Genomic DNA, 23,837 nt, shown 5'->3' with positions numbered 1-23,837 from the left:
AAGCCCTCTTTCCAGTTAGTCAACTTGATCATGGTTTTGAAAATTTAAAATTTGGTTTCAAGCAGATTTGAATTCGAAGTTCTTTTGATCGTAGTTTGAGTTTCGTAGCTCCGATTCGATTGATTCTTTTTCCAAATCGAAGCTCTTCAGTTGAACTTTCAGTTTGGATTTTCTTATCTGAGTTTTACCCTAGCATATATGCTTGATTGCTTATGTATGCTACTGTTTGTTTGCGATAGAATTTCCGGAGTGTGAAGCTGTAGCGACCAGACCTCAAACATTCTGATCTCTGTGCTCCGGTGTCATCCCTGGATCAGTAATGCTGACACCACACAGTACTCGGAGGATTTTTAACAGAGTAGCAATCACACACTTATTACATCGAGTGTCTCAAGAGAGAACTTATTACAATAAATATGGCTTAAGGCCATCTAATAACGATAACAATGGAAGGCTTGGAAGATAAGTGAGTCCATCAACTCCAACGGCATCACTGAGTATAGAACCACGACCTAAAACTCCTTAATCGTCGTCTGAAAAGTCTGCAACATTAACGTTGCAGCCCGAAACGGGTCGGCACATGGAATATGCAGGCAAGGTAACACATAGAGAGTAATGGAATGAAATAGCTATACTATATGCATATCTGGCTGGTGGAAAGCTCTATGGTTACAGTTTTGCGTAAAGCCAATTTTTCCCTACTTCAAAGGAATAAATTTAATTACTATCATGGTGGTTGTTAAACATTGAGAATGGTTGACAGCATTCTCAATCCCAATTAAGCATCATCATTAAACATAACCCAACAAAATCAATTTAGAGTAACATGTTGAGATTCACATGATAATCCAAGTACTAAATACGCAAGATGTCCATAGCCGGGGACACGGCTAACCATGATTAGTTTATTACACTTTGCAGAGGTTTGCGCACTTTTCCCCACAAGAATCGATCGCCTCCGTTTGGTTTCTCGCACTACATGGTGTTTGAGAAGACGGATGACCGAGACATAGTCTTTCAGAAGCGCTAGCACCTTACGATCGGGTAGACCGTACCAACCTACATCCCCTACATTTTCTAGTATACCACTTTAAGAGTTCACACGACTTAGTCAACTATGCTAGAGCCCATAATAGCTTGTGGCTGCACACGGAAGTTTCTAGTATGAATAGTGTCATGATCCCTTTGAGCCTGGGTTGCGGTCCAAAAGAAAACAGGCAAGTCCTGGAATACCCAGGTGCCTCAATCCACCCAGATGTGTGTTTAAGTTGCCACCTTAGATAAACCATTAATTAACAAAACTCACATTTGTCATGTATATCACTCACCCAATCCACGTCTACTAGCATAACATGGCATAATAAGCAAACGTAGAAGTAACTCCCAAAGGTTTGATAATAAACGGGTAATAGGTACTACCTCAACTACTTCCCATCCCACAATTTAATTAGATCCTAATCATGCAATGTGTGAGGGTTGATCTAATGCAATAAAACTGGGTAGTAGAAAAGGTATGATCAAAGTGTTACTTGCCTTGCTGATGATCCGCGAAACCTAGAGATTCGAAGTAACAGGCGGCGCACTCCGGGTATTTTATCGCAGACAAACAAACAAGCATACAATAAGTACTCATCTAATGCACAGGTAAAACTCAAATAAGAGATCTAACCAGAAGGTTCAACTTAAGAACTCCAGTTGGCAAAAAGAATCAAATCGAACAAAGCAACGAAAGTCAAACGGCGAAAGAAACAACTTTGTTCTAGTAATCTGGATCTAAGGCAAATTTTACAGTAGCAAAACCTTGTTTAAGTTGGTTAAACGGATAGAGGGTTTTGAGACGAAACTCTAGGCGCTTGAATTGCCTGATTCCGATAAACGAGCAAAAATTTAAACTAAAACGAAAATCGGATCAGGAATCGCGATGAGAAAAATCACGGATTTAATCCGAGAAAAAGAAAAACGACGAACGCCGAATTTTTTTATTTTTTATTTTTTTTCTCTTTATTTTGGCACGGAAAACGAGGCGCGACGAACCTCGGGCGGCGGGATTGTCGGCGGCGGCGGCTCCGGCGGTGCGCACGGATCGAGGCAGGGCTGATGGGCTGGGGCGGCTCGGGGCGGCGCTATTTAAAGGCTGCCCCCGGGCGGTGTCCCGCTCGGGTACAGCCCGAAGTCGGTTCGTTTTTTTAAATTATTCCGCTCGGAAGACAAATAAAAAGAAATACTAAACGGACTCCAAAAATTCCAAAATAAATTTGCACGGGCTTCTAAAATCAAGCCTCACAAGGTGAACATTTATTTGGGACCTAAATGCAATTTTGAAAAATGCACATTTTTCCTAAATTCAAATAAAATACCGAAAAACTCCGAAATAAAATCCTATTTGATTTTATTATTAAATCCTCAATATTTCTTTATTTTGGGAAAGTCATTTTATTCCTCTCTCATATTTTTGGTAATAGAAATAATTGATGATAAAATAAATAAAATCAAATGATCCTATTCTCAAAATTTGAGAAAACTAAAATATGAAAATAACGAAATCCCCAACTCTCTCCGTGGGTCCTTGAGTTGCGTAGAATTTCTAGGATCAACCAAAAGGCATAAAAAATATGATATGCATGATGATCTAATGTATAACATTCCAAATTGAAAATTTGGGATGTTACAAACCTACCCCCCTTAAGATGAATCTCGCCCTCGAGATTCGTGTTGGCTAGAAAATAGGTGAGGGTGGTCTTTAAGCAAATCTTCCTCTCGCTCCCAGGTGGCTTCATCCTCCGTGTGGTGGCTCCACTGAACTTTGCAAAACTTGATAACCTTGCTGCGAGTAACTCGGCTAGCAAACTCGAGAATCTTAACCGGCTTCTCATCGTAGGTCAAATCATTATCCAACTGAATAGTTTCCAAAGGTAGTGTGTCTCTCAACGGTATGTCAGCCATCTCCGCGTGACACTTCTTCAACTGGGAAACGTGGAACACATCATGAACTCCTGACAATCCTTCGGGCAATTCCAACTTGTAGGCTACTTCTCCCATACGCTCCAAAAGTCGATATGGTCCTACAAATCGTGGCGCTAGCTTCCCTTTAACTCCAAAACGCTTTGTTCCCCAAAGTGGAGATACTCGAAGATAAGCTCTATCTCCGACTTCGTAAACTGTCTCCTTGCGTTTAGAATCTGCATAACTCTTTTGTCGGGACTGGGCTACCTTGAGCCTATCGCGAATCAACTTCACCTTATGTTCAGACTCTTTAATCAAGTCAGGTCCAAACAACTGGCGGTCTCCAACTTCGTCCCATGACAACGGTGTCCTGCACCTCCTTCCGTACAAGGCTTCGAAAGGGGCCATCTTCAAAATGGTTTGGTAACTATTGTTGTAAGAGAACTCTGCATATGGCAAATTATCGTCCCAACTAGATCCATAATCTAGCGCACAAGCTCTCAGCATATCCTCCAAAATCTGATTGACTCTCTCGGTCTGTCCATCTGTCTGTGGATGAAAAGCTGTACTGAATTCTAGCCTAGTACCCAAAGTTTCGTGCAACTTCTTCCAAAACTTTGAGGTAAACTGGGTTCCTCTATCTAATACGATACTCCTCGGAACTCCATGCAGACATACGATCCTGGTCATGTATATCTTTGCCAACTTAGCACTGGTGCCACTACAGGAATTAGCTACTTTGCCGTCCGCCATGGCGGACGGCAAAGGCCTTTGCCGGCAGCCGCGGACGGCAAAAGGCTCCGGAAAAGTAGGCTTCGGTAAACAGCTACTTTGCCGTCCGCTATTGGTGGCAAAGTCTTTGCCGTCCGCCGCAGACGGCAAAGAGAGCGCGGCAGACGGCAAAGAAGGCGGACGACAATAATTGCGCTGTCAGTTCGTTAAGTGGCTAACGGCAGGCCTTTGCCGTCCGCCGCTGACGGCAAAATTTCTAGTGTCTTTGCCGTCCGCCGTATGATGTCATGTACACGTCACTACATGGCAGATTCTTTGCCGTCTGCCACTGATGGCAAAGTCTTTGCCGTCTACCACTGTAGGCAAACTGACCAAACGGGTCAGCTCCCAGGAAGCACAGCTGGATGCCACGTGCCTTCTTTGCCGTCCGCGGCAGACGGCAAAGAGCCCGTTGCCGTCGGTGGCAGACGGCAAAGAGCCTGCATATTGGCTCTTTTATCTGTTTTTTATTAAATCCAACAATTTTCATCACAAATACAGATGACATATATAGATATATTTCAAAAGGCCATTACAGAGCAAACATATAAGATATCCAACACATAACTTCATCATCCAACCATATATATTACATGCATAGTTCTATCATACATAACAAGTTCAACATAGAGGCATCCAACCATATATATTACAATAGTTTCATCCAATGATACATGCATAGTTCAACGATACAAAAGAAACAGAGAAAGGGATAAGGAGCACTCCATCTATGCAAGCTTTCGTCAAGTGAATGAACTCTACAAAATGAAAAATAAGAAAGTTAGAACAAGAAGAGTAGAACAAGAAGAAGAGTAGAACAAGAAGAAGACTAGAACAAGAAGAGTAGAACAAGAAGAAGACTAGAACAAGAAGAGTATGTCATTTATGAGCTAACTTACGTGAAATGGATCATATATGAGCTAACTAAGTTGAAATGGGTCGTTTATGAGCTAGCTAAGGTGAAATGGATCATTTATGAGCTAACTTAGTTGAAATGGGTCGTTTATGAGCTAACTAAGGTCAAATGGATCGTTTTTCAGGTAACTAAGGTGAAATGGATCTTTTTAGCTAACTTAGATGAAATGGATCATTTATGAGCTAACTTAGTTGAAATGGATCGTTTTTGAGCTAACTTAGGTGAAATGGATCATTTATGAGCTAATCTAGTTGAAATGGATCTTTTTGAGCTAACTTAGATGAAATGGATCATTTATAAGCTAATTTAGGTGAAATGGATCATTTTTTAGGTAACCTAGGTGAAATGGATCGTTTATGAGCTAAATTAGTTGAAATGGATCGTTTATGAGATAACCTAGGTAAGATTGGTCATTTTGGAGTTAACCTAGGTGAAATGGGTCATTTTAAAGCTAACGTAGGTAAAATGGATCATTTAGGAGCTAATCTAGGTAAAATGGGTCATTTTTGAGCTAACTTGGATGAACTGGATCATTTATAAGCTAACCTAGGTAAAATGGGTCATTTTAGAGCTAACTTAGGTAAAATGGATCGTCTATAAGCTAACTAAGCTAATTATGCAACTTTTGACATAAGTAATCTAAGTACAGATCGTTTTAGAGCTAACTTAGGTAAAATGGATGGTTTTGGAGGTCAGTAAGCTTATTAAGTCATTTTGGAGGTGAAGAAGCTAAGTCTAGGTCATTATGGTAAGCATTGGAGGAAATAAAGCTAAGTCTAGGTCTTTATGCATGTGTTAAGCAAAACACTAGATAAACTTACCAAGATGTAGGAGGTGTAGGAGCGGGGTGGCTCTTGTCGGTAGCTGGAGAAGGATCGTGCGATGCTTGTCTGGAGTTACGCTGCACCAAAGATCATTTCCAATGTCTTGTTAGCATGATGACACTCAAATGTTAAGACTAGCAAGTAATGTCCATTCAATAAAACTCACCGTGGTCCCAGGAGCAATCACTGGCATCGGCGGAGCGGTCTGACCTGTCTTCTCGCACACAGACTGCACATTTGGTTTTGACGACTCAGTCATACTAGTTAGTAATGAGACAAACACTACATGAATGTTTTGGCTAATCTGCAGAAGAAACTTACCACAAGGAGCTCGTACATGGCCCTTGCCTGCATGTCATTCTGTGCCCACTCCTCCTCCATCATCTTTGTCGTCCTCTCCTCCAACTGCCGCTGCCTCTCCGCCGCCTCCGCCAGAAGTTTCTCCGTTCTATCTCTCTCACTCTGTATAGCAGCCTGCAACACCACTCACATGACCATTTTTAATCATTGATGGAAGCGCACACAATGTAATGGAGAAAGATAACTGAGTATGTATCACTAACCTTGATGGCGAGTTGCACTGGCCGTTCACGAGGCCTTATCTCAGGAGCGGAGCTCGACTGGCGCGCCTTGATCTCCGGGAGAGTGCTAGGACAACGGATAAGTCCATCTCCAATGGCTATGGAGCCATGGGACCTCCCGCCACCAGATATCATCAACAGCTCTGGATCAATGGGACCCTGGCTCGGGTTAAAGTCCTCCCCTTTCCTCGCCTTCCCCTCATCTCTATATCTCACGAGCTTGTTGTGGGAGGAGATGTTGGTGAAGTTGTTTGCATCATCGAGGTCAGACTGAGAGAAAGCCTTGACTTTCTTGAAAGAGGCAGTGTGGGCCATGGCATACAGGTCGTACACCTCTGGCACCTTATCCGCCTTATTGTAGCGTGCCTGAAAGAGAGAAACAATGAAAATTAGTAATTAAAGGGCTCAAGCTAGCATGATGAATGAATTGCATGAATCATGAAGCAAACCACATACCCAGTTGCGCCCGAACTGATATAAGTTGGAGCTGCCTTGATGGTGTGGCACACCTTCCATTTGGGCACGTTTGTCCTTGGCCTCGTTGTGGAGGGCTAGCCATCGTTGTGAGCACCACTCATCGACCAACACCTCCCAACAATCCATCCGATCCGCACACCATCTCGGAGGCGCCTAAGTTAGCAAATAGAAACTTGAGCGCTACGGCTAAGAATTACTAAATGAAGGAACTTAAGTAGAGAAGGCCTTAAGAATTACCTTCATGTACTACTCCTTACTCAGGAACTTATCGCGGCACGCCGGCTTGGTCTTCTTGATACCACGCAAGGCGTAGTAGTCTCGAACAGCCTGCACCCGAGCCTCGTGCCGTAAGTTCTGGAGTAGGCGCTTGCAGACGTTCTCGATAACATGTGCCGCGTCCTCCTCGTATCCCTCCTCACACCTGTAGAATGTCTGCAATCAAATGAGACAATATTGATTAGTACAATTAATAACTAGCTAGTTGAAGATTTTTAAATGTGTAAAGGAGAAATTACCTAGAACTTTCTGATCACCATGTCTGCCCTCGTGTTGCACACGACACCGTCGATAATCTCATCCGGCGGGGCCGGGGCAGCCACGTAGTGCTCCCAGCTCAATCCAAGCTCTGGAAGCCGACCCTCACCAGGCAACGTGACAAACCCCGGGAAGTTTTGCCGGCAAAGAACTCCAAGGACGGAGTGGGGCCGACGGACACTATGATGGTGGTCCCAACCCCTGCAGCATGACAAGGCCAACGCATTAGTTATTTGAAAAAACATGAATGCACAAGGTACAAAAATATTAAATGCACTTACGTACCTCTCCCCATCAGGGAAAATCAACCACCTCTGCTCGCGGGTCACCGGCACGGACGGGAGCCGTGTAGCACCACGCTGGTAGACGGTGGCCCCCTCCTCCTCAAGATCAGTCGGCTCCCCGCCATCATCAGCATGGCCACTCGGCTCCTCGGGCTGATCCGGCCAGGTACCCCATCCGGACGTGTGCTCCTCTGGGGTCACGTGGGCTGAACTCTCGTGGGCCGAAGGCCAGTCGACCCGAGGCTCGTGGGCCCAAGACCCGTGGACCGGAGGCTCGTGGACCGGAGTCCGTGTAGCCTCCTCCTCGGACGAGTCCACCCTAGCAGTCACGTGCTCGGGTGAAACGGCTGGGGGTGGCGGCGAGGAAGGCGCCGTAGCAGTCACCCTACCTCCTCTCCCACGACCACGTGCCCCACCTCCTCTCTTCCTACCTCGTCCCCTGCTGGGCACCGCGGTCGACGAAGAAGGGCCCGGCGGTGTGGCCATACTGTCCAGCAATGCTCGGCGGAGAGGTGCGTCCGGAATGGAAGACCTCAGACCACGCTCCCGACCAGCGCCCACCATCTTTCAACACCTGCCATGACAAACAGTAAACGAAATTAGTACAACATAAAAAAAGACCGACATGAATAATAATATGTGTATCACTTAAGTGTATCATCATCAAGTACAACATAAAAAAATGTAATACCTGACACTACTAATAATCTCGATCAGTATCATCAATAAATGCATAATCATCATCATCACTATAATCAATGACGGGCTCATAGGGTTCATTGGCATCAACATGTGCAAGGCCACCTTGACGTAATCGGTCAAGCATTGACAGGTCATCCGCAGCAGTAACCTCTTCTTGTTCCGGCTCTTCTTGTTCCTCCTCTGGGGTGATGTCGGATTCATTGTCGCTGACTACTTCAATGTTTTGGGGTGAATTATAGCGGTTCTTGAAACGCTTTTTGGAAAGACGTGTCTCTTGGAAGAATTCTCCTTCATATGTGTCTGGGTTAATGTGAGGTTCATAATCCTCTTCCTTTGGGGGAGAAAGTCTAGCACGTGGTGGCACTTCATAAACAACATCCCAACCTTTCAGATTTGGATTAGTTTGGCAGGCCCACGGTAGATAGAATACTTGGGTCGCCTGTTGAGCCATAATATAGACATCAGGAACATCTAAATGAGTGCTTTGGTTGATTTCAACTAGCCCTACATGTTCATGAGTCCTTCTAGTCTCCTTCGGCTGAAACCAATAACATTTGAAGACTACGACATTCGGTGGATTTTCACCATAGAACAGAAGTTCATAAATTGCTTCAACTCTCCCATAATACTCGGTACCTCCTTCGCCGATAGCAGATACACAACAATTTGTTGACTTTCGGTCGGCCATAGATAGCTCTTTGCCATAGGTACGAAAGCGATACCCGTTGATGTCGTACTTGTCAAATAAACGGACCTTATAGTCAAAACCATTAGCGACTTGTCTCAATTCGGCGTCCATAGACTCTGAATTAGCCTACAAGTTTAATATGAAAGGATTGTTGCATTATGCACAAATTAGCGAATGATATGAAATTGTCTAATAGAAATTACCGTTTGTTTGAACCAAGAGATGAAACCGGGATAGCCACCTCCTTGCTTTGCGAGAAGCTCATACTCTTCGACGGAATCCTTTTGGATCTCTGCTCCATACGAGAATATGGTGACGTATCGACTGTATGACATATCCAGGAATAAGAGTAGTTCAAAGGAAATAGAAGTTGCGAAACAATGTACCGAGAACTTGCTCGATGTACGGCCGCACTTCTATCAGGTTGTTGAAGATATACAACGAAATGGTCCGCCATTCTTCGTTATCCAAAGATACTGGATGTGAAACACTAGCTGGTGCGAGATTCCCTTTGAATAGGCTGAGGTTGGATCCACCCTTTTTAGGCTCGTCAGCATTGTACCGAGGCTTCGGATTATGCAAATGACGATTTTTGTCTTCGTAGTGCGCTGTTACGAAGTTTGCCGCCTCCTCTGTGATGAATGCCTCAGCCATCGATGCTTCAATTCTACGTTTATTTTTACATTTTTCTCGAAGCGTCTTCTGCATCCTCTCAGTTGGGTAGCACCAACGATTTTGCACGGGCCCCCCCAATCTTGCCTCGGTCGGGAGATGCAAAATCAAATGCTGCATTGGGTTAAAGAAGCCCGGTGGAAAGATCTTCTCTAACTTGCAGATCAACTCCGGCGCCAACTCTTCCATTTCTTCTAGCACGCCAGGCGATAGTTCTTTCGCACAAAGAACACGGAAGAAATAGCTGAGTTCTGCCAGTACTAGCCATTCATCCTCAGGGATGAAGCCACGCAACATCACCGGCATTACCCGCTCAATCCATATGTGCCAATCATGACTCTTGAGACCAAATATCTTCAGTTTATCAAGATTCGCTCCCCTCTTTAGATTCGCTGCATACCCATCGGGGAACATCAACTAGTGTTGCACCCACAAGAGAATTTCCCTCATAGCTGGCCTTCCAAGATTGAACCATGCCTTTGGCTTCGTCCAGTTCTGCTTTCCTTTCGGTTCTTTCATGTTTTGTAACGGCCTATCACATAGCGCCTCCAGATCGACTCTAGCCTTAGTATTATCCTTTGACTTCCCATCTATGACGAACAATGTACCAAAAAGTGCCTCGGCGATATTCTTCTCAGTGTGCATCACGTCGATGTTGTGTGGGCAAAGGAGGTCTTTGAAGTAAGGCAGATCCCATAAGCATGTTTTGTGAGTCCACGCATGCTTAGTATTATACCCCTTGAAGTACCCTGGACGTTGTGGATCTGGCTCGAGAGCGTTTAACTGATCCAGGGTCTGTTGGCCTGTCAATGCAGGTGGTGCAGAGTTTTTGACAACTCTACCCTTGATGAAGTTCTTCTTGTCTTTCCTGAACTTATGGCGAGGATCCAGTAACTGTCTATGCATGTCGAAGCAAGAAAACTTGCGACCGGCCTGAAGCCAACGAAACTCAAGAGCTCCCTTGCATGTGGGGCACGGGAACCTTCCATGCACACACCAGCCAACGAATAGCGCATACGCCGGCAAGTCATGCGTCGAGTACATGTACCAGACACGCATTATGAAGTTCCGTTTGCTAAAGGCGTCGTATGTCTTGAACCCATTATCCCAGGCTTCTTGCAATTCGTCCTTAAGCGGCTGCATGTACACATTCATATTTTTGCCCGGATAGTTGGGTCCTGGAATTATCAACGTCAGGAAAATGTTCTTTCTTTGCATAATCTGTCCGGGGGGAGATTGAGTGGAAAGACAAATACGGGCCAACAACTGTATTGGGCTGCCATCATACCAAACACACTGAACCCATCCGTGCTGATGCCGACTCGAGGATGCCTCGGATCTGCCGCTTTGTCAGCATGTAATTCATCAAACTTTTTCCACGCAACACCATCCGATGTGTGTACCATCATCAGATTCCCATCTGCATCTAGTTCGGTTCTTTTGCCTGTTTTGTGCCATGTCATCTGTCTGGCCGTCTATTCGACCATGAAAAGACGTTGAAGTCTTGGTACGATTGGCATATACTGAAGAACACTAACGGGGATTTTGGTCTGCGTCTTCTCACCCATACCATTGTCTACCACAATATACCTGGAAGACTTGCAAATGGGACAATAGTTCAAGTCCGCATAGTCAAGCCTAAATAAGGCACATCCTTTCTCACAGGCATGTATCTTCTCATAGGGCATCTTCAGTGCACGGAGGATTTTGTCCGACTGGTACAGGTTTGAAGGCATTACATGGCCTTTGGGTTGAAAGCGTCCAAATACTGTCATAATTGCGTCATAGCATTCTCTGCCCAAGTTGAACTAAGCCTTCAAAGCCATTACTTGTGAGATGGCATCCAACTGACAAAGCTCAGTGTGCTCGTGGAGCGGACGTTTCGAAGACTCCAACATTTCATTGAAGGCCTTTGCAGATTCCTCCATCTCCTCGTCCGAATCCCGAGCATCATCATAGCCTTGCACCATGTTTTCCATCCCGGTACCATGCTCGTCGGTGCGACGACGATCCACCTCAGCTCGGTCACGTTGGGAAGACTCACCATGAAATGTCCACACCGTATCATCAGGCGTAAAACCACTCTTCTGCAGGTGTTTGCCCATTTCAGTCTCTGTCTTCTTTTCCCAATTGCCGCATCGGAAACAGGGGCACCAGGTTTTCTTTTGGCCATTTGCAAATGCGGCTTGCACAAACCCCTTAGTTTTTGTGAACCATTCAGCGCTCCATTTGTTCTGACCAGTGTGACCGGTATACATCCAAGCACGGTCACTCATCTTGACTTTCAGAGCTACTGGACACACAACAATTATATATGTAATTCACCATGTATATATTCATCAGTTGATCTACTTTGTCAATTTTATTACGTCCATGCAACCTACACTCTAATAGGTAATGATAGGTCCTAATCCCACCCGTGTATGTGTAGATTGGGTTTATTTTCCCATGCTATGCTCCGGATCCGACGCAAAATTTCGGCAGCACCTCCCCGTTGTTCTCCTGATACACGTCTCTGCAATAAACAGAGAGGATGTGTACCCAGAGAACAACAGGGGAGGCATTGACGAAATATATGCGTCGGATCCGGAGCAAAGCATATGGAAAAACGAACCCAATCTACACATACTCGGGCTGTCCATGGATAGCGTTGGACAATTCGAAAGAATCAAGGTTATAAATATGCAAATGCATGCATATTTATAACTATGACACTTTCAAACGGGAGACACATATGGGTTACGCATACTGATGATTCAAGACACATATATAGCTAGCTATCAAGTTTCATCGGAATAGATCAAATAATTAATGGGGGAGGAGGACTTGTCATTTGTGCTCACCCACGAACGAAGGGGCAGAGCTCCTCAAACGCACGGCGAGGTCGTCGAACACCAAACCTCGCAGCGATGAAACAACTGCACATTTAAAACTACACGATCAACACAATTATATATGATGTTTTTCATAACAAAATCGAAAAATATATGACCTAACTAATAATTCACAAATATATGACCCCGTCGGCCTCTGGAAGGCAAAAGAACACCTTTTCGGGAGGTGTCGGTGGTCGGGGTGTCCTGTCGGTGTCGGGGTGCCGTGTCGGGGTCTCGGGGTCGGGGTGTCGGGTCGAGGTGCCGGGTCGGGGTCGGGGTGCCGTGTCGATGTCGGGGTCGGGGTCGGGTGCCGTGTCAGTCGGGGTTAGGGTGTTCGGTCAGCGGTCGGGTCTGGTCGGTTGGGTTGGTGCCGGTCGGTCGGGGTCGGGGTCGGGGTGTCGGGTCAGGCTCGGGGTCGGGGTCTCAGGGTCGGGGTGTCTGGTCGGTGTGCCGGGTCGGGGTCGGGGTTCCGTGTCGGTGTCGGGGTAAGGGTGGGTGTGGTGTCAGGGTGTCGGTGTCGGGGTGTCGTGTCGGTGTCGGGGTCGGGGTCTCGGGGTCGGGGTGTCAGGTCGGGGTGTTGTGTCGGTGTCGGGGTCGGGGTCTCGGGGTCGGGGTGTCAGGTCGGGGTGCCGGGTCGGGGTCGGGGTGCCGTGTCGGTGTCGGGTCAGGCTCGGGGTCGGGGTGTCGTGTCGGGTCGGGGTGCCGTGTCGGATCGGGTTTTTTTCCTTTTCTTCTTCTTCCTTTTCTTCCTTTTCTTCCTTCTTCTTCTTCTTCTTCTTCTTCTTCTTCTTTCCTTTTTCCTTTTCTTCTTCTCCTCCTCTCCTCTTTTTTCTTCTTCTTCTTCCTCTTCTTCTTTTTTCTTCTCCTCCTCCTCTTCTTCTTCTTCCTTTCCTTTTTCCTCTTCTTCTTCTCCTCCTCTCCTCTTTTTCTCTTCTTCTTCTTCTTCTTTCCTCGAACTAAACTAAACCTAAAACTAAAACTAAAACTAAATCTAAACTAAACATAAACCTAAAACTAATAAAACAGAAAAAAAGGAAAAACTAAATCTAAACCTAAAACTAAACTAAAACTAAACCTAAAACTAAATCTAAACTAAAACTAAAAAAGAAAAAAACAGAAAAAAAACAGAAAAAAGGAGGGGGGCTCACCTGGGGCAGGGCCGGTGGAGGAGGGGCCGGTGGAGAAGGTGGCCGGTGGAGGAGGGGGGCGGGGTGGCCTGGGGCGGCGGCGCCGGGCCCAGGGCGGTGGGGCGGCGGCAGTGGCGACGAGGCGGGGGGGCGGTGGAGGAGGGGGGACGGGGCGCGGCGGCGGCGAGTGGTGGTGGCGGCGGCGCGCGTATGGGGCAGTGGGGTGAAGACATGGTGGCGGGAGAGAGGAGAACAGGAGGGGCGGGGACGGCCGTTAATATACTGCCTCTTTGCCGTCCGCCCCTTTGCCGTCCGCCCTTTTGCCTCTTTGCCGTCTGCTGGCAGACGGCAAAGAGGTGGGCCGTTAAGTTTTTCACCAAACGGGCGGGGTGGGGGCCACCTCTCTTCTTTGCCGTCTACTGGCGGATGGCAAGGATCTGGCGGACGGCAAAGAGCTTCTTTGCCGTCAGCCTGATCTTTGCCGTCTGCTTTTTGGTAGCTGATGGCAAAGAGCTTCTTTGCCGTCAGCTAGCGGACGGCAAAGAGCTGGCAGATGGCAATTAGCTGATTCCAGTAGTGTACAAGTGGTTTTTACCGGGATAAAATGAGCTAAGTTCGTCAATCGATCAACTACTACCCAAATCGAGTCATAGCCTGAACGTGTCCTGGGAAATCCTGTGATAACATCCATGCCTAGCTTATCCCACTTCCATTTGGGTATCGGCAATGGTTGTAACAATCCTGCTGGCTTCTGATGCTCTGCCTTTACTCTCTGACATACATCACAAACTGCTACATACTCCGCAATATCCTTCTTCATTTTGGTCCACCAGAAAATATCCTTCAAATCCAAATACATCTTGGTATTTCTTGGGTGAATCGAATACGGTGAGTCGTGGGCCTCTTGCAAAATCAACTTCCTGATCTCCGGGTCATTGGGCACGTAAACACGGTCTTCAAACCATAGGATGTCGTTCTCATCCTCACGAAATCCTTTAGCTTTTCCTTTCTAAGTTTCTCCTTTATAGCGGCAATCTCTTTGTCAGTTTTCTGAGCTTCTCTGATTTTATCCATCAAAGTTACCGAATCTCCAATGCTGCTACATAGCCTCTCGGAACTATTTCCAAACATAGTTCACGAAGATTTTCTGCTAACTCCTTGGGTATTTCTCCCGTCATTAATGTATTGACGTGGCTCTCACGGCTTAATGCGTCAGCTACTACATTAGCCTTTCCGGGATGATAATGCACTCTCATATCATGATCCTTGATGAGCTCCAACCATCTCCTTTGTCTGAGATTCAACTCCTTCTGTGTGAAAATGTACTTCAAACTCTTATGGTCCATATACACCTCACAATGGTTTCCAATGAGCAAATGTCTCCATGTTTTCAAAGCATGCACTACGGCTGCTAACTCCAAATCATGTGTGGCATAATTTACCTCATGAGGGTTCAGTTGTCTTGAGGCATATGAAACAACTCTCCCTTCCTGCATAAGCACTGCTCCAAGTCCTACACGTGAAGCGTCGCAATACACCTCATAATCTTTGGTCTGGTCTGGCAAAATCAACACTGGTGAGGTAACCAAACGTTTCTTCAACTCCTGGAAACTAGCCTCACACTCCTCTGTCCATATGAACTTGGTATCCTTCTTCAACAACTCAGTCATAGGCTTCGCAATCTTTGAGAAATTCTCAATAAATCCCCGGTAGTATCCTACGAGTCCAAGAAAACTCCGGATCTCTCCAACTGTTGTTGGGGCTTCCCACTTGGTCACGGTTTCAAATTTAGCGGGATCTACTGCTATACCTTCTCCAGATATAACGTGTCCGAGAAATCCTACTTCTTTCAACCAAAACTCACATTTGCTGAACTTGGCATATAGTTGATGTTCTCTGAGCTTTCCAAGTACCAAACGCAAATGCTCCTTATGCTCCTCTTCATTCTTTGAATAAACCAGGATATCATCAATGAACACTACGACGAACTTATCCAAAAATTCCATAAACACTTTGTTCATCATGTTCATACAATAGGCAGGTGCGTTAGTCAGACCAAATGACATAACGGTATACTCGTACAGTCCATACCTGGTGGTAAAAGCTATCTTCGGAATATCCTGTTCTCGAATCTTCAACTGGTGGTATCCTGATCGCAGATCGATCTTGGAAAATACCTTAGCTCCTTGCAAACGATCAAACAAATCATTAATCATTGGTAGTGGGTACTTGTTCTTGATCGTTACTTCATTCAATCCTCGATAATCAACAACCATCCTTAACGATCCATCCTTCTTCTCAACTAGAAGTACTGGCGATCCCCAAGGCGAAGAACTTGGGCGAATATATCCTTTTTCCAGTAACTCCTTAATCTGTTTCTTAATTTCTACCAAATCCTTTGCTGGCATCCTATATGGTCTCTTAGATATTGGCCTTGTGCCTGGCAATAGCTCAATCAAAAACTCAATATCTCTATCCGGTGGCATGCCTGGCAACTCTTCTGGAAATACATCAGGAAAATCCCTTACCACTGGTACTTCCTCCTTCACAACTCCTGTTAGGCAATTTACTTGTGTCCTCTTTGGCACATGCCGGGATACATACTTGATCCTTCTCCCTTCTGGGGTGGTAAGCAAAATTGACTTACTAGCACACTCAATATTCCCTTCATACTTTGATAACCAATCCATGCCTAATATCACATCCAATCCTTGAGATTCCAATACTATTAGGTCTGAGGGAAAAACATAGTTACCCATCCTTAATGGTAACCGATCACACCATAGACTAGCCACATACTCTGCTCCGGGCGAGGTTACTAACATGGGTGACCTAAGGGCTTTGGTTGGTAGGTTATACTTATCCACAAATCGCCTTGAGATGTATGAATGCGATGCACCAGTATAAAAAAGAACGAGTGCAGTAAATGACTTAACCAAAAACTTACCTATTACTGCATCGGGCTGAGCTTCAACCTCCTCCGCACTAACGTGGTTCACCTGTCCCCTGTTGAAAGGGTTCGGCTTCTTCCCTGAACTTCCATTGCCATTTTGGCCTTCAGGACATTCATTGGCATAATGTCCGGTCTTCTGACACATAAAACAAGTGACTTGGCTTAGGTCCTTCTTGGCTGGGGTTGAGGGGTTGGTGCGGTTCTGGCCGTTGCTTCCTCCATTGCAATTACCATTCTTGGTGCCATTGTGATTGTGCGTGCTACCTACTCCATGGGTATGCTGGAAATGTCCTCCCGGTCTAGGGGTAAAACGTGGCTTCTGCTGAGCTCTTGAATTATACTTTCCTTGTCCATACTTCCTCTTGCGATTCTCAATCTGCTGCTGCTTCCCTTCAATCATAAGAGCACGATCTACCAACTGCTGGTAGTTGTTGAAGGTTGCTACCATCAACTGCATGCTCAACTCATCATTCAGTCCTTCCAGAAACTTCTCCTGCTTAGCTGCATCCGTAGCAACGTCATCTGGAGCATAATGTGCTAACTTACTAAAGTCCTCCACATACTGGCCGACTGTCCGTCCTCCTTGGCGTAAGTTGCGAAACTCACGCTTCTTCATGGCCATAGCTCCTGCAGAAACATGTGCAGTACGAAAAGCCTGCTGAAACTAGTCCCATGTGACAGTGTCGACTGGGAAAGTGGCTGTGAAATTCTCCCACCATGATGCTGCGGGTCCTTCTAACTGATGTGCGGAAAACTTCACCTTCTTCGCATCTGTGCATCCTGCTGCGGTCAACTCCCTAGTGGTCTTGCAGAGCCAATCATCTGCTACTATCGGCTCGGTGCTACTGGAAAACATTGGTGGATTCAGCCTAAGAAAATTGGCTTAGTGGTCAACAGGTGGTGGTGGTGGGTTGTTGTTGTTGTTCTCCTGATTCTGATTCTGGACTAGCAACTCCATCAATGTGTTCTGCTGCTGGATCAACTGAGTGAGCTCCGGTGGAAAGGCAAATCCGGGGTCACGTCTCGGAGGCATCTGAGGGTTTAGAAAAGATGAGATATAAGAATAGATGGGGTCTAAAGAGAAAACACTACCCATATGCACATGAGGCAAAAGCAAACAATTCACTTCATTCAAACAAACAAGGGCATACAATTGATCTATCTATCGCAAAAGTGCTCAGACTACTATATTTACATGGTGGACTACTACTACTGATGAGGTGGTCTACTAGAAATATTCTTCGGTTGCAGGCTCCATGCTATCTGCTCCAGCTTCATCAACATAATCATCATCGCTACTATCTTGTTCCGAGTCGGTGCCGTCGACGATGATGTAATCTTCCGGGCTAATCTCCTTGGTTTCTTCGTCTTCATCTACTGGCGTAGGGCCTCCCATAAATATTCCGATCTTCTTGATCAGGTCCTCATTCTTCTCCACCAATACTTCAATATCCTCTTCATAATCTTCACGTGTAGCCTTGAGTTCTTCCTCCAGTTCCTTGATTCTAGTCTTAGCCTTCTTCAGATCTATCATGTCGGCGCACATCTGGTTCTCCTGTCGTCGAATGTGCTGGTTAAGCTCCTGGATAAAAGCTGCAATTGATCTATCCTTCCTCGTGCTGATCATCTCCCAGTGCTCATCTCGGCGCCCACGAATCTAGTAGATAGTATCCTTGAGATCATTGCGGTAGACTTCTCCAATGCGTCCCATGGCGATGTGAGCTGCCATGCTCTGTGCTAGACTCCAAGTTGGTTCATCAAAAGAAAACTCTATGGGCTCAGTGACTAGCATGAACGTCCTTCCTGGAACTTGAACTTGAATCATCCAGCGCTCTTCTTCAGGTAAAGTGGTGTTGTAGGTTCCTGTGAAGCTTGGAAATCCTATGTTCAGGTATCTAGTGACTTCCTTCAAGTGACGTCCAAAGGGTGTATCTTCATCCGGTTGTGTGAACTTGTTCCTGACATCCGCCATCCTAAAGAGTAGAAAAGATGAGAGGTTAGAAGAGAAGAGAGTGAATAGTGATCTAGGTCCTTTAGCTTAGTGGTCGTGCCCTACAGTCAGCGTGTGCTCTGATACCATCTCTGTAGCGACCAGACCTCAAACAGTCTGATCTCTATGCTCCGGTGTCATCCCTGGATCAGTAATGCTGACACCACACAGTACTCGAAGGGTTTTTAACAGAGTAGCAATCACACACTTATTACATCGAGTGTCTCAAGAGAGAACTTATTACAATAAATATGGCCTAAGGCCATCTAATAACGATAACAGTGGAAGGCTTGGAAGATAAGTGAGTCCATCAACTCCAACGACATCACTGAGTATAGAACCACGACCTAAAAATCCTTAATCGTCGTCTGAAAAGTCTGCAACATTAACGTTGCAGCCCGAAACGGGTCAGCACATGGAATATGCTGGCAAGGTAACACATAGAGAGTAATGGAATGAAACAGCTATACTATATGCATATCTGGCTGGTGGAAAGCTCTATGGTTACAGTTTTGCGTAGAGCCAATTTTTCCCTACTTCAAAGGAATAAATTTAATTACTATCATGGTGGTTGTTAAACATTGAGAATGGTTGACAGCATTCTCAATCCCAATTAAGCATCATCATTAAACATAACCCAACAAAATTAATTTAGAGTAACATGTTGAGATTCACATGATAATCCAAGTACTAAATACTCAAGATGTCCATAACCGGGGACACGGCTAACCATGATTAGTTTATTACACTCTGCAGAGGTTTGCGCACTTTTCCCCACAGGACACGATCGCCTCCGTTTGGTTTCTCGCACTACATGGTGTTTGAGAAGACGGATGACCGAGACATAGTCTTTCAGAAGCGCTAGCACCTTACGATCGGGTAGACCGTACCAACCTACATCCCCTACACCTGTTAGTCTACCACTGTAAGAGTTCGCATGACTTAGTCAACTATGCTAGAGCCCATAATAGCTTGTGGCTGCACACAGAAGTTTCTAGTATGAATAGTCTCATGATCCCTTTGAGCCCGGGTGGCGCTCCAAAAGAAAATAGGCAAGTCTTGGAATACCCAGGTGCCTCAATCCACCCAGATGTGTGTTTAAGTTGCCACCTTAGATAAACCATTAATTAACAAAACTCACATCTGTCATGGATATCACTCACCCAATCCACATCTACTAGCATAGCATGGCATAATAAGCAAACGTAGAAGTATCTCCCAAAGGTTTGATAATAAACGGGTAATAGGTACTACCTCAACTACTTCCCATCCCACAATTTAATTAGATCCTAATCATGCAATGTGTGAGGGTTGATCTAATGCAATAAAACTGGGTAGTAGAAAAGGTATGATCAAAGTGTTACCTTGCTGATGATCCGCGAAACCTAGAGATTCGAAGTAACAGGCGGCGCACTCCGAGTATTCTATCACAGACAAACAAACAAGCATACAATAAGTACTCATCTAATGCACAGGTAAAACTCAAATAAGAGATCTAACCAGAAGGTTCAACTTAAGAACTCCGGTTGGCAAAAAGAATCAAATCGAACGAAGCAACGAAAGTCAAACAGCGAAAGAAACAACTTTGTTCTAGTAATCTGGATCTAAGGCAAATTTTACAGTAGAAAAACCTTGTTTAAGTTGGTTAAACGGATAGAGGATTTCGAGACGAAACTCTAGGCGCTTGAATAGCCTGATTCCGATAAACGAGCGAAAAGTTAAACTAAAACGAAAATCGGATCAGGAATCGCGATCAGAAAAATCGCGGATTTAATCCGAGAAAAAGAAAAACGACGAATGCCGTTTTTTTTGTATTTTTTCCTCTTTTTTTTTCCCGGCACGAAAAACGAGGCGCGACGAACCTCGGATGGCGGGATCGTCGTCGTCGGCGGCGGCGGGTCTGGCGGCGCTCGCGGATCGAGGCGGGGCTGATGGGCTGGGGCGGGTCAGGGCGGCGCTATTTAAAGGCTGCCCCCGGGCGGTGTCCCGCTCGGGTACGGCTCGAAGTCGGTTCGTTTTTTTTTAAATTATTCCGCTCGGAAGAAAAATAAAAAGAAATACTAAACGGACTCCAAAAATTGCGAAATGAATTTTCACGGGCTTCTAAAATCAAGCCTCACAAGGTGAACATTTATTTGGGACCTAAATGCAATTTTGAAGAACGCACATTTTTCCTAAATTCAAATAAAATACCGAAAAACTCCGAAATAAAATCTTATTTGATTTTATTATTAAATCCTCAATATTTCTTTATTTTGGGAAAGTCATTTTATTCCGTCTCTCATATTTTTGGTAATAGAAATAATTGATGATAAAATAAATAAAATCAAATGATCCTATTCTCAAAATTTGAGAAAACTCAAATATGAAAATAACGAAATCCCCAACTCTCTTCGTGGGTCCTTGAGTTGCGTAGAATTTCTAGGATCAACCACAATGCATAAATAATATGATATGCATGATGATCTAATGTATAACATTCCAAATTGAAAATTTGGGATGTTACAGAAGCGTGCTACTACGAGTCTCTTGGGTTTGTAGATCATCAGCAAGGTAAGTAACACTTTGATCATACCTCTTTATCAACCAGTTTTTATGCATTAGTTCCAATCCTCAAACATTGCATGAGTAGGATATCCTAACATGTGGGTATTGGGAAGTAGATGATGAGGTAGAACCTATTACCTTTTCTTATCAAACCCTGGGAGTTACTTATACGTTATGCTTATACTGCTATGCTATGCTCGTAGACGTGGATTGGTTGAGTGTATCCATGACAGATGTCAGAGTTATTAACTAATGGTTAACTTAAGGTGACTACTTAAATACACATCTGGGTGGATTTGTTGCGGGCACATGGAGAATCTAGTGTTGTCCTAGGATATCCCCGAGTACCCGTGTGATCATCATATGGTTCGCCACCCAGTCTCAAAGGGATCATAAGATTATTCATGCTAGAAACTTCCGTGCACAGCCACAAGCCATTATGCGCTCTGGCATAGTTGAGTATGTTGCGTGACCACTTTCAGTGGTAGACTAACAAATGTAGGGGAAAGTAGGTGTAACTGTCTACCCAGAGTAAAGAGTAAATGCTTCTAAAAGACTGTGTCTCGGTCATCCGTTTCTCAAACACCATGTAGTGCGAGAAATCCAACGTAGGAGATCGAGTCTTGTGGGAAAAGTGCGCCAACCTCTATAGAGTGTGCAAACTAATCATGGTTAGCTGTGTCCCCGATTATGGACATCTTGAGTATCTGGTTCTTGAATTGTCATGTTGATCTCATCACTCTTAATTAATTTTGTTGGGCTATTAATTACTTTTAATTGCGATTGAGTTGAAGGAACCTTCTCAATGTTTATCAACCAACTTGATAGTTAAATAAAATATATTCCTTTGTTGTAGGGAAAAATTGGCTTTTCGCAAAAACCTATTGACCATAGAGCCTCCACCAGCCATATATGCATGTAGTGATAGCATTTACCTGTTCATTGCTCTACAGTGTTATATTGCCAGCATATTCCATGTGCTGACCCGTTTTCGGACTGCAACGTATTTTGTTGCAGACTTTTCAGACGAAGAGTAAGGTGCGCTAGGTCGTTGTCCTGCACTCAGCTATGCCGTTGGAGTTGATGGACTCGCTTTATCTTCCAAGCCTTCCGCTGTTATCTTATTTACATGGCCTTAAGCGATATTATGGTAATAAGTACTCTCTTATGAGATATTCAATGTAATAAGTGTGTGATTGCAACTCTGTTATAAATCTTTTGAAGTACTGTGTGTGGTAGCATTACCGATCTAGGGATGAAACTTATGCACAGAGATTTGACCATCTGAGGTCAGATCGCTACAAGATGGTATCAGAGCACATGCTAATTGTAGGAAAAGACCACTAAGATAAGCCATAGGACACTCTTCGATACTCATTTCTGACTCATCTCCATTTCCACTCTATAGATGGCAGACCTAAGGAACAAGTTTGCTCAACCGAATGAAGACACACATTTTGGACGACACTTGAAGGAAGTCACTAGGTACCTAAACCTTGGAATACCAAGCTTCACCGGGACCTACACCGCCATTTACCAGAAGAGGAGCATTGGATGATTCGAGTTCAAGTTCCAGGAAGGACATTCACGCTAGTTACTAAGCCCATAGAGTTTTCCTTTGATACGCCAACCTGGAGTCTAGGTAAGAGCATGGCAGCTCACATCGCCATGGGACGCATCGGCGAAGTTTATCACAAGGATCTTAAGGACACCATCTACCAGATATGTGGGCGCCAAGAGGATTAATGGGAGATGATCAGCACTAGGAGGGACATGTCCATTGCAGCCTTCATCTAGGAGTTAAACCAGCACATTCGTCGCCAGGAGAACCAAATGTGTGCAAGCATGATAGATCTGAAGAAGGTGATGACAAGGAACATGGAGCTTGAAGAGGAAATCAAGTCTACACGCGATTGATATGAGGAGGAAATCGCAATACTAGTAGAAAAGAATGATGACCTGACAAGGAAGCTAGGAGTATTCATGGGAGACCCCGTGCCAGGAGGAGATGACGACCATCCCGTGGACTACATCATCATTGACGACACCGACTCCGACCCCGACAGTAGTGATGATGATTACGAAGACGAAACTGGAGCGGATATCATGGAGCCTTCCACCGATCAAAATTTCTAGATGACCACCATATTATTAGTAGTATTACCCCGTGTAAATAGTAGTAGTCCGAGTATCTTGGTAACGATAGCTAGATCGATTGTATGCCCTTGTTTGAATTGAGTGGTGTGATATGAATGTGTTTGTCTCATGTGCATATGGGTAATGTTTTCTCACTAGACCTCACTCTATTCTAATCTGTCCCCTCTAAACCCATCAGATACCTCCGAGATGTGACCCCGGATTTGCCTCCCCACTGGAGCTCACTCAATTAATCCAACAGCAGAATGCCTTGATGCATCTACTAGTCCAGATCCAAGGCAACAACAATAACAATAACAACAACCCACCACCACCTCCAGTGGACAACTTAGCATGTTTTCTGAGGCTGAATCCGCCGGTGTTTTCTAGTAGCACCGATCCAATCGTTGCTGATGGCTGGCAACGTAGGATTGGACGGGAGTTGACCACCGCATGTCGCACAGATGCGGAGAAGGTGCGCTTTGCCGCACATCAATTAGATAGAGCCATAGCCTCATGGTGGGAGAATTACACAACCACTTTTCGCATAGCCAATGTCACTTGGGATCAGTCTCTGCAAGCATTCTGCACTGCCCATGTCTCTACAGGAGCAATGAATATGAAGAAGCGTGAGTTTCGCAACTTATGCTAGGGAAACCATACTGTGGGGTAGTACGTGGATGAGTTTAGCAAGTTAGCCCATTATGCCCGAGATGATGTGGCCACTGGTGCTGCAAAATAGTAGAAGTTTATGGAAGGACTGAATGATGAGATGAGTATGTAGTTGATGGTGACAACATTCACTAACTACCAGGA

This window comes from Triticum urartu, chromosome 2, assembly GCF_003073215.2.
Source record: "Triticum urartu cultivar G1812 chromosome 2, Tu2.1, whole genome shotgun sequence".
NCBI classification, from domain to species: Eukaryota; Viridiplantae; Streptophyta; class Magnoliopsida; order Poales; family Poaceae; genus Triticum; species Triticum urartu.
Note: the sequence above shows the minus strand (reverse complement) of the source record.